Genomic DNA, 11,650 nt, shown 5'->3' with positions numbered 1-11,650 from the left:
GGGGACCAATATATCTTAATGCTATGGTTGGGTTTTACCTTAATGAACGTTAGTAGTTCCGGACGCTTGCTAATAGTTCCAATCATAAGTGCATAGAATTCCAAGTCAGGGATGACATGCTAGCAGTGGCCTCTCCCACATAAAACTTGCTATCGGTCTAGTAAACTAGTCAATTGCTTAGGGACAATTTCGCAACTCCTACCACCACTTTTCCACACTCGCTATATTTACTTTATTGTGTCTTTATCTAAACAGCCCCTAGTTTTTATTTACGTGCTCTTTATATTCTTGCAAACCTATCCAAAAACACCTACAAAGTACTTCTAGTTTCATACTTGTTCTAGGTAAAGCGAACGTTAAGCGTGCGTAGAGTTGTATGGTGGTCGATAGAACTTGAGGGAATATTTGTTCTACCTTTAGCTCCTCGTTGGGTTCGACACTCTTACTTATCGAAAGAGGCTACAATTGATCCCCTATACTTGTGGGTTATCAGTAGCTCAAGTGGTCTCCTTGTGGTCATAATGTTTTTCATGGGATGACTTCCTCCAGCTTGTTTTCCTGCTTGGCAAGCACTACAAAGCCTATCATTGTCAAATATTACATCTTTAACACCAAGGATATGATCTCCTTTAACAACTTTATCAAGATTTCGCATGCCAACATGTCCTAGCCTTCTATGCCATAACCAACCTTTTGAAGATTTTGCAATAAGACATGTACGAGGTTGGGATCTTTTAGTGAAATCAACAATGTATAAATCACCTTTACTGATACCGATAAAGACCATATTATGATTCTCTCGACAAGACACCATATTATGATTATCTCGATGAAACACTTGGCAATCTAGCTACTTCGTTAAATAGAACATTGAAACCAAAGTCGGCTAGTCTAGATACAAGAAGAAGATTGTAACCAAGAGATTCAACAAGCATAACATTTTGAATGGAGCTATCATTGGATATGGCCACCTTACCAAGGCCAAGTACCTTACCCTTGGAGTTGTCTCCAAAAGTCACATACTTGCATGGATCATCAGTTTTAGCAAGCTCACGAAACATGTCTCTATCTCCAGTCATGTGATCGGTGCATCCACTATCAAGAATCCATTCTTTTCCTCCAACCATGTAATCTTGAAGATTTGCTATGACACTAAGATTTATCATTGTCTTCTCATATTCAATCTCGAAATCTCCGTGCTCATCATAGTAGTCATGTTCAACATCGTCATCATCAATATATATGTGATCATCACCTAAGGTAATGGGCTTGTTAGTTACATGATCATGATAATGTGCAAGTTTATGAAGTCTAATGGCTTCCATTGCGATGTTGCTAATGGTTCCAACATCACCTTTAGCACACATAAGATCGCGAAGCTCAAATAAACAATTATCAAAACTAAGAATCACTAGGCTTCATCTTATTAAAGGCAATAAATTTATGAAGGATCTCATTAAGGTTCTTTAAAGAGCAATCGGGAAAGCGCATTTCTAAGCTCTTCCACAAAGTATATGCACATTTAAAGTTTTGCATACAAACAAGCACATTTTTAGGTAATCCTTGAATGGTAAGATTGACGGTTCTAAGATTACGAAGCATGTCAATTTCCTCTTTATGAGTAGGGTGCAAGGGATCAATAGGAGCCACATAAGGGTCATGAATGTACTTGCTCAAGTTAAATTCACCAAAGATATCAAGCATTTCATTTTTCCAAGAGTTATAGTGCTCTCCATCAAGAATGGGCACTCTACGTATAAGACTCCCCAAAGTAGACATATTCATCTTCCTTCAATGGTGATTGAACCAAAGAAATGGAGACCAAAGCTCTGATACCAATTGTAGAAATGAGAAGACAAATCTAGAGGTGGGTGAATAGACTCTTAACCAACCAAAGGTGCAGTTTTTAGTTTTCTTGAAGTTTAGGAAGATTTTGGCACTAGTTAAGGAACAATCAATACTTTCTACACATGCATATCTAGAGACTGAGCAGCGGAAATAGCACAACATGCAACTTGCGCCGAAAGTAAAGGGGCAGAGTTGGGAAGATCAAACACAATGAAGATACGGTGATTTTGGGCGTGGTTCCAATAGGTGGTGCTATCGTGCATTCACGTTTATGGAGACTTCAACCCACAGAGGGTGACGGCCGCGCGAGTCCGCGGAGGGCTCCACCCATGAAAGGTCCATGAAGAAGCAACCTTGTCTATTCCACCATGGCTTATGTCCACAAAGGACTAGTCTCACTCGGGGAAGATCTTCATGAAGTAGGCGATCTCCTTGCCCTTACAAACTCCTTTGTTCAACTTCACAAGATCTTCAACTTCACAAGATCTTGGAGGCTCCCAAGTGACACGTAACCGATCTAGGAGACACCAAATCCCAAAAGGTAATAGATGGTGTTGTTGATGATGAACTCCTTACTCTTGTCCTTCAAATGATAGTCTCCTCAACACTCAATCACTCTCTCATAGATTTTGCTTTCGTAGGAGAAGGATTGGAGTGGAAAGCAATATGAGGAGGCTAGAAATCAAGGTTCAAATGGCTGGATTGGAATCTCTTGATCTCTACACATGAGTAGGTGGTTCTCTCTCAGAAAATGAATGGTGGAAGTGTAGTTTCGTTCTGATGTCTCTCTTAAAGAGAAGGTGGAGGTGGAGGGGTATAAATAGTCTTCACCCAAAATCCAACCGTTAAAAGCCTTTTGACTCAACTCAGTGACACCGATCCAAAAGCTCGGTGAGACCGACCTGTGTAAACGATTTGAACGTTGGGATTTTCAGGGGGACCGAAGTGAGAATCTCGGTTGGACCCATATGTGATGATCTAGGCGAGACTGCGTTTCGGTAATTCTGATCAGTTCAACTCAGTAATTCCGAAGTGAACCGATTTGGTTACAGAAACTTGGTCAATGCAAAAAGTGGGACCGATCATCATCTTGTGAGACCGAAACTCTAGGATTTGGCTGTGGCAATGTATAGGATCAACTCGGTGTGTCCGGATGGGATGTTTTCGATGGGACCGAGTTGGCTTTTTAGGGTTTGGATAGATATGACTAGGGGAAAGTGATCTAGGGTTTTTGGAGCAATATCATCAAGCACTTGAGAAATTGAGTCATGATCAAAACCTCATCCCCTTTTAATACTATTGGCTTTCGTATGGAAGCAATGTGATCTTGGATCACTTAACCAAAAATGTAGGGTCTTGAAGCTTTGCCAATCCATGTCCTTAGAATTATGAGGGGTCCACAATCTCATGTCCTTGCCATGCCAATGTTGAATTTTTCTGAAATATACTAGATGAAAGTGTTAGTCCAACAACATGTATGTTGACATAAATTACCAAAACCACCAAGGGAGCAAGTGTTCTTTCAAATAGAGATGTTCCCAATTGGCCAAAAAACATATTTTGAACAAATCAAAGATATTGTTTGTTCGTCCCAGTTTAGCGGCCCCCATCTGAGAGATGTCTCTTGGTCCATATTTCCCATGAGTATCTTAAACAGAAAGTTGAAAACACAAACCTATAATTTTACTCGTGGAAATGAACAAAAACGTGAAATTCCTATAAGAAACACAATCAAACTGAAATTAAACATCTCTCAAATAATTACAATCAAACTATTTAAAAGCATACAAAGTGGTTAGCTTGGAAGCTGCCAACAAACAATTACAATCAATGAAATATTTAAAAGCATATAGTTTGGATGTTGTGATGTCATTACATACCTTTGTCTTGTTCTCAGTAAGAAAATTCTAGATCATCTCACAAACAGTAATGATAATCTAGATCCGAGTTCAAATGGATTAAGGGCTCGTTTGAAATGGAGGATAGAAAAAAAAGTCCAAGAATAGAAAATATGCAGGAATTGCTAATCATGTCTTAGGGTCTCTTTGATTCGCAGGATTCTCAAAAACGTGGAATGGAAAAAACATAAGATTAAAATGCCATGCTTATCTTAATCCTACATGATTTTTCGGTTTTTTGATTGCATCATAGAAAAAACAAAGGATTTTTGCCTTCTTTGGTTCATAAGATAGGAATATCGTAATAATATGCAAATCATTGGAAGTGAGACGGCATGTATCTCAATTCCTATAGGTAAAAAGATGTCATTTGATGTATATGATAGATTTTTTTATTGAGTGTAGGCTAATTTTTTCCCCTTTGAAATGTGAAAGATTGGTTTCTATCCTATATAGGAATAGGAAACAATTTTTTTCTTTGAAAATCCTATCCATATAATTCCTACTCTCGCCGATCTAAATTAGTTATTGCAACTTTAATATAATTTTGAAGTTGTACTAAAGTTGCAACAATTAATACAGATAAGAGGGAGTATAAACCAAAGAGGTTTGAGTGGATGCAGGAAATCCTATGAATCAAACAATCAACATAGAAATAATTCCTAAGGATTATAGTCTTCCAAATTTGTATGAAAATCCTTTGAATCAAAGGAGTCCTAATAGATTGTACAAAATTTTAATATGCAGGAATTAAATTACGCGTCAAAAAAGAAAATCACCGACTTAGGGCATCTCCAGCGCCCACCCGCAAACGGACACGGTATTTGTAAAAATCAGTCGAGACTAATGTCCGAATATGGATACGAGGCATCCGTCCAACTCTATACCTCAAATATCCATCCGTCTTCCGCCAAACAACAACAATTATCCGTTAAATATAGGAATAATTGGTTTTATGCCACTAGTTGTGTCCCACTCAACTGGTTTGCCCTTAGTTTTCGTAAACCCTCGGTTTTGCCCAAGTCTGTTTGCCCATCTTATGTTTTTGCCCTTCCGTCACATTTCCATCCAAGTGTGTTGACCGTCTCCAGACTTTTCTCTGGACCAGACACTTCAAAGTGGGACCCATCACAGAGAAAGCCATCCCTCTATCATCTCACTACCATGTGGGATCCACGATGAACCAAACTAATAACTAATTAACATTGCCATTGTGTAAACACCACATAAATTTCGCATAACATTTTTGTTTACCACAACGTTAATCAATTAAAACAACAATTAACACAAAATTCGTCGATCCCATATACAACATATTAAACAATACGAGTAGTTTAGAATCACTAGCTAATTACATGGGATCAAAGATTAGAGGCTGCACTCCATTGGAGGAGGATGAGCTCACCGGCGACAACAGAGTCGGAGCTCACTAAGTCCTCCTCGTCGAGCAAGAGAACGAGGATGAGCTCGCCGACGCCATTGGAGTCAGATCCACACACCTCCTATGACGGCGACCATCACGGCCTTGTCCAACAGACTGGCGCCAAGCTTGGGCACCGGCCACTGAGGCCCCCGCTGGGCTTCCCCTCGCTGGCCATCGACGGGATTCGTGGTGCCGCCGCCTAGGTTGGCCACCTCCGCTGCAGCCCCCGCTAGCCTCTCCCCGCTGGCCACCGATGGAATTCATGGTGTCGCCGCCGCCTAGGTTGCCCACCGACGGGATCCATGGCGCCGCCGCCGCCTAGCTTGACCACCAACGGAACACCGCTGACCTTCCCTCGCTGGCCACCGATGGGATCCATGGCTCCACTACCAAAGGGACCCGTGGCTTCGCCACCGCCGCCTAGGTTGGCCTCCCACCGACGGGATCAACTGCATCGGCCCGCACGCGGGCGCCGGCGTGGCCACCGATGGGGACTTTGCTGTGGCTTGGTGCGCCGTGGCCTAGATCGAAACCATGGAGCACTAATGGTGGGGAAAGGGATAGTGGGATAGGATTTGAGAGAGGTGGATCTGGCACTAGGGTTAGAACGAGGGAGAGAAGAAAAAGTAAATTGGGATTATTTTCTCAGCTATGGGTCCCACTTGGCAGTGTCTGGTGAGAGAGTGAGAAAGCAGGGGCAAAATGGTCTAGTGAAAAGTCCATAGACAGACAACACACGGTCAAACGACACTAACTGGATGAAAACGTGATGGAAGGGCAAAAACACAAGAGGAGCAAATGCACTTGGGTAAAAGTGAGGGTTTTCGAAAATTAGGGGCAAACCAATTGAGTGGGACACAACTAGTGGCATAAAACCAATTATCCCTTAAATATATTAGCAGCAATCACATTTCACATGGATAAAAGCACTTAAAAAATTGTAAACATATGCATGCAAGCTAATCTTCCGCCAACAACATGCATGCATGTTTAAACTTTCCGCCAACAACATGCATGCATGCATGTTTAAACCTTCGGCCAACTACATGCTAACTTAGCCCCCTAAAAAGACATACATGCTAACCTTTCTAAAATAACTACTCCCTCTGTCCTATAATATAAGACGTTTTCTGACACTACATACTAGTGTCATAAAACGTCTTAAATTATGAAACAGAGCGCATATCGAAAACCCAATTCAGTGCCCGGGCTCATCTGCGCACGGTAAGAAAAAATTCAAAATAAATACTAAACAAATTCAAAAAAATTCAACTTTTTTGTGTGATGGATAATTGTATGCGTGAGGTTCGCTCCAAATTTCAACTTATTTGGATATTTGAGCAGCTCTCAGCAAAAAAAAAATCAGGTCAGAACAGTGTGTGAACAGTAAACTTTTTTTACGGACCCTGAATTTGTCTTTTTTCTTAGAGTTTCTCAAATGTCCAAATGAGTTGAAACTTGGAGCAAACCTCACGCATACAATTATCTATCACACAAATTTTTTGGAATTTTTTGAATTTTTTTAGTATTTGTTTTATTTTTTCCGTTAGGGGGTGCAGATGAGCTCGGAAGCAGAAACGCCGCACTCAGAGTACATGCTAAATATTCCACCAAACAACATATATGCATCCTATAACCTTTTGCCAAATAACATGCTATCCGATCACTTTGCGTCAAAGCAACCTGGATCAGCCAAATACCAGCACGGCTTTCCGCCATTTGGACAGGGAGAAGAGGGTGCGTGGTGGTTTTCGATTCATTACGTAGATGTTTAGACTTCTGCAAAACTCCCTTTTGTTTGTTTGTTTTGGGTTTATGAGAAAATCGATGCCCAGACGCGTAGGCGGATTGATATAAAACCGCGTCGAGTTCCAAACTGTGTCCGATTCGCTTTGGAGATGCCCTTATCTGGTCGACCCTAGACGGTCCACGGTATGGGTACGGGGCGAATTTCAGCGGGAAAAACTGCGAACATTTATACGTTTATTTGAACAAAAGATCGATGCATGGCAGAATCTTCCGCTCGTAAGATTTACCTTCCAGAAGGTCTATCGGTGTAGAGTCTCGAGGCCGTGCTCATCTTCCTGGCGCGGTGCTCACGTTACGTGGCGCGCGCGCCGGCGGCCAGCCAGTGCCCATGCATACAGCGTCTGCAGTGCACGCGGTGGAACGGCGCCTTCTTTTCAACGCCAACGTCACCCGTGTGCAGCTCAGTCTCACTATTGCCGCCATACTAGTACAAGTAATGCCGAGATATGGATCTTTAGGAAAACAAAAGGTGTACCGACATCTGTAGACGGTCCGATCGGTGCGTTGACTCTTCCTCTTGAAAAGACTAAACTGTGCAAACGTATGGCTGTTAACTTCTTGACCGAGCATGCAAGACATGAACGATGGTATCCTTCTCTGACCTCTTCATATCGGTTAGAGATCGATGATAAAAAAACACACACGAGGGATCAGATTTAGGGCCAGTCATGGCCAGTCCCATCTGCACCTTTCCTCCCTCTTTCTCTCTAACCCAGTCATGTGCCCTGCGCGGATGCTATTCCGATGAACAGTGCAACGACATCAACGACCAAAAAGTTTCTACTCCCAAACAAGTTGTGTCTAGAGTTAAAACAAGCAAAATCTCTGATATCAACTCGGTTCTGATACATAGATAGCTAATTTTCACGCATCCCGGCCCATGACAAGTTTTTTGATGACATTTCAGTTCTTCAGACCTCTTTGAATGGACTCTTCCCATATCAATTTTGAGCTACCTTGATCGATTTCTTTTGATATTATCAGTACACTTCAACTGTCTGCTTGGTGGCAACATCGAAAAAAAATATAGACTTAATTGCATACCCCCTTAGTTGCACGGTTACGCTAGAAAATGCCCCATTTAGCAGATTTTACAGTTTTACCTAATTTAAGAAAAATAACCCAGCCCTACACAAGTTTGTCTCTATTGCGCAAAAATGTGAAATGTCTCCAAAATGGGGTATTTCCTATCGCAATCAGGAAACTAGGAGTAAAACGAGTAATTAACACAAACTAATACTCGCAACTTTTTTTCATTGGCTTGACAAATTTTAATTTGTGATTTCCAAATTTGGGAAGAGTCTAACTTTCAAAATAATATGAAAATCATCAAACTTTCTACTAAATTTTATCCAAAAAAAAGTTGCAAACGTTGAACCACATTCACAAGTTTCAAGAAGAACATTGAAGCTGTCCATTGCATATGTCTCTACTTGGGGAAATCTTGGTCACACATGCTCCAACCATCAACATGAAGCTCAGACTTCCAACGATAATACGAAAACCTCTGCACCCCCACCCTTTGTCTCTTTTAGCAGGGTGGCCTATCTTCAGAATAATAAGTGATTACACATTTTTGGTCTGACTAGAGGAGAAGAAAATGGAAGTAAGGAATACCAACATGTGGTTGGATGGTTAGGAGGGTGGTGATACTCCAAGCTCATCAAAGATCAAACTTTAGATTTAACACTTGTGTGTCTAAGGCATAATATTATTTCAGTGGGAGGGCCATGTTCCCGTCAATAGTGAGGCACCTGTAGCGATTTCGTCAATCTGAAGACCCGCCGGCTCACTATATCGTAGGCATTCATATAGGTAGTTTGTACATGTGTGCATTCATTGGGATGAATGTATTTGCGTGTATGTGAATGTATGCATTTGTACTATGTTTCTAGAAGAAATGGAGGCAAGGAGATGTGGGTCCACCATGACCAAACCTTGCGTGTCTGACAATGTAGATGTCCCCGTCGGCTCCCATTGAGATGTTGTTGATGAAAGGAACTGTTGGTGCCACATAATTTGACTCTTCCTCGAGATGGCTAACATCCACTAGTTGTGACCAAGATGGATCAATCTCATTAGTCGGATGAGACTAATGAGATTGATCAAATCCTTTAATCACAACAACAAATTTCCCTCCAGAATTATGTGAGGTTTTGCTCTTATTTTTACCTTTTTATTAGATAAAAGATGTCTGAGATGATTCTAGTTCTTATCATCATTTTCACTATAATCCTCACCATTAAGTAATTTTTCTAATTCATTTTCTCATGTTTCAATGAGTCCTCACTTTCATTATAGGAGTTGAGGGTTTAACAGAGTTACTATAATTAAATAATCTAATCTTGCTTGTTCAACCATTTTAATAAGATTGATATTATAATCAATCATATCAATGGATCTGCACAAATGAACTCCAACATTGTGAGCATATCAGAGAGTTTATTATTATAAGAAGCAATGGTATTAGGAATGGGCTGCTCACCATAGTTATTCTTCTCAGCCACCCTTTCCTTGGTCATGTCTTCTACCCTGAAATGCTCTTTGTCATTCAATCTTTAGCATCTTCTAATGACACCAGTTCCCTTCCTGCTATCTAATTATTCTTTCTCGGAATTTTCAATCATAGTACCAAAGGAATCTTGGTCTTGACTTGCAGTGCAATCCACCAAGCCCAAATCTTCATGCTCCTTATCAGTGTATCATTGACCTTCATGCTCATTTTAAGTGTATCTTCAGTGTATATTGTCTTGATCTTCATGTTCCGTATCAGTGGGGGTAGGTAGCCTTATAAAACTACAATCTTGTATATTGTCTTGCTCTCCTTCTATAAAGATAAGGTATGCATTTTGTGTCCTCTCGATTATCTTTTCTAGTGTATTTTTTTCTAGCTCATTTTCCTCTTCAAGATCTTCTTCAAACTCTTTATCTATATGCATAGTAGCTGTTTAGGAACCCGCAATCTCCATTTTTTTCAAATTCAGACAAAGAACTCATTTTTGCTGTAAAAGCTCTCTCTCTTAACTTCTCTTCAAACCGATTTTCATAATTTACACCTTCTTCCCTTTTTCTCTTTAATAGCCAGCTGACCTGCTTGTTTAGCACCAGTTTCTTCAGCAAATTGCAAGTACCTTAGCGGGCTGACGAGAACCCGCAAGTAGCCCAGCGGTTCTGGGGCGAGTTGGCGTGCTACGGCGAACTTTTTTTGTTGTGTTACTGTGAGAGGAGGAAGGTGGCCCTCTGTAGCACTGCCTACGCGTTTAGGATCGTGATTTTTCCGGCTGACGCATAGCGTTCACCTTAAATATTAGGCTTGCCTCAAAAGAAAAACTTAAATATTAGACATTTCATGCTTAGAGCATCTACAGCCGGACCTCTCAAACCCGCCACATCCGCCCGGGCGGGCCGCCCTATCACTGTCCGGTCACGATTTTTGACCCAGACGGGCCCCTCAAACGGCCCTCAAACGCTCGGGCTGACCGGCACCCCCATATCCAGCCCAAATATGGGGCGGATATGGGGGCGCCCGGCAGGCCCGGGCACGCTCGCCATGTGGGACCCGACAGCCAGACCGCACCCCAAATTGCTCCAAATCCACCCCGAAGACCATCCGGATCCATTTGATATCTCCTCTCTTCTTCCTCCCCCGCGCCGTCCGTCTCACGCTCCGCCGTTGCGCCCGTCCGCAGCCATTCCCATGCTCTTTGCCACCAGCTCCGGAAGAGCCCTCCTGCCCTCGCCGCGAAGGACGTCGTCGCTGGCCCGGACGCCACCGTGGTACGTCCGGCAACTCTCCGGCTCTGCCTTGCGCTTGATGTGTTTAACACATTGTCCGACCGGATATTTTGTGATTTTGTTAGGCAAATGATGGATTCCAATGCTTCCTCGGACGAGGAGTATGGACCGACGGAGCTTGACCAAAAATGACTCAAGATGAGTTCTTCGATTCGTCGGATTCGAGCGAAGAAGTGGACACGATCGTGCCCATGAGCATGCAAGCGGAAATGGACCGGCAAGTGGAGCATATTTTAAATTCAAGGGCTCAATCAAAGGGAGAAGAGTGATCAACTAGGACAGGGTATCTGGAGCAACACTACTACACAATCACCAGTTTGCTCCCAAACCTGCTTTCCCGGATGATCCATGGTTTCGTCGCCATTTTCGCATGCGGGAACCATTGTTTTTACGTATTGTGGAGGGAGTGCAGGCACGTGACGACTACTTCAAGCTCAGAAGGGATTGCTGCGGCCAACTCTCTTTCTCGGCCAAGCAAAAGTGCACGACTGCTTTGAGGATGCTTGCACTTGGTACTGCTGCAGACGCCGTTGGTGAGATGGTCAGGATGGGGGAGATCACGTGCCTGAAGACTACTGTCAAGTTTGCCCGCGCCATGGTGGAGGTGTTTGGACCTGCGTATCTCAAAGAACCAAATGCGCAGGAAACGGAGAAGTTGTTGGCTATTGAAGAGGCAAGGGGGTTTCCAGGAATGGTTGGATCAATTTATTGCATGCATTGGCAATGGAAGAACTGCCCGAAAGATCAGAATGTATCAAGGTCACACCAGAGGGGCCACCATCATACACTACTAGAATCAGGATCTTTGCCGTCAGCCAGCTCTGCCGTCTGCTAGCTGACAGCAAAGAAGTTCTTCCATTGGCGGACTAATGAGAAC

Source organism: Triticum aestivum, chromosome 7D (assembly GCF_018294505.1).
Source record: "Triticum aestivum cultivar Chinese Spring chromosome 7D, IWGSC CS RefSeq v2.1, whole genome shotgun sequence".
Classification (NCBI taxonomy): Eukaryota; Viridiplantae; Streptophyta; class Magnoliopsida; order Poales; family Poaceae; genus Triticum; species Triticum aestivum.
This window is presented reverse-complemented; position numbering follows the sequence as displayed.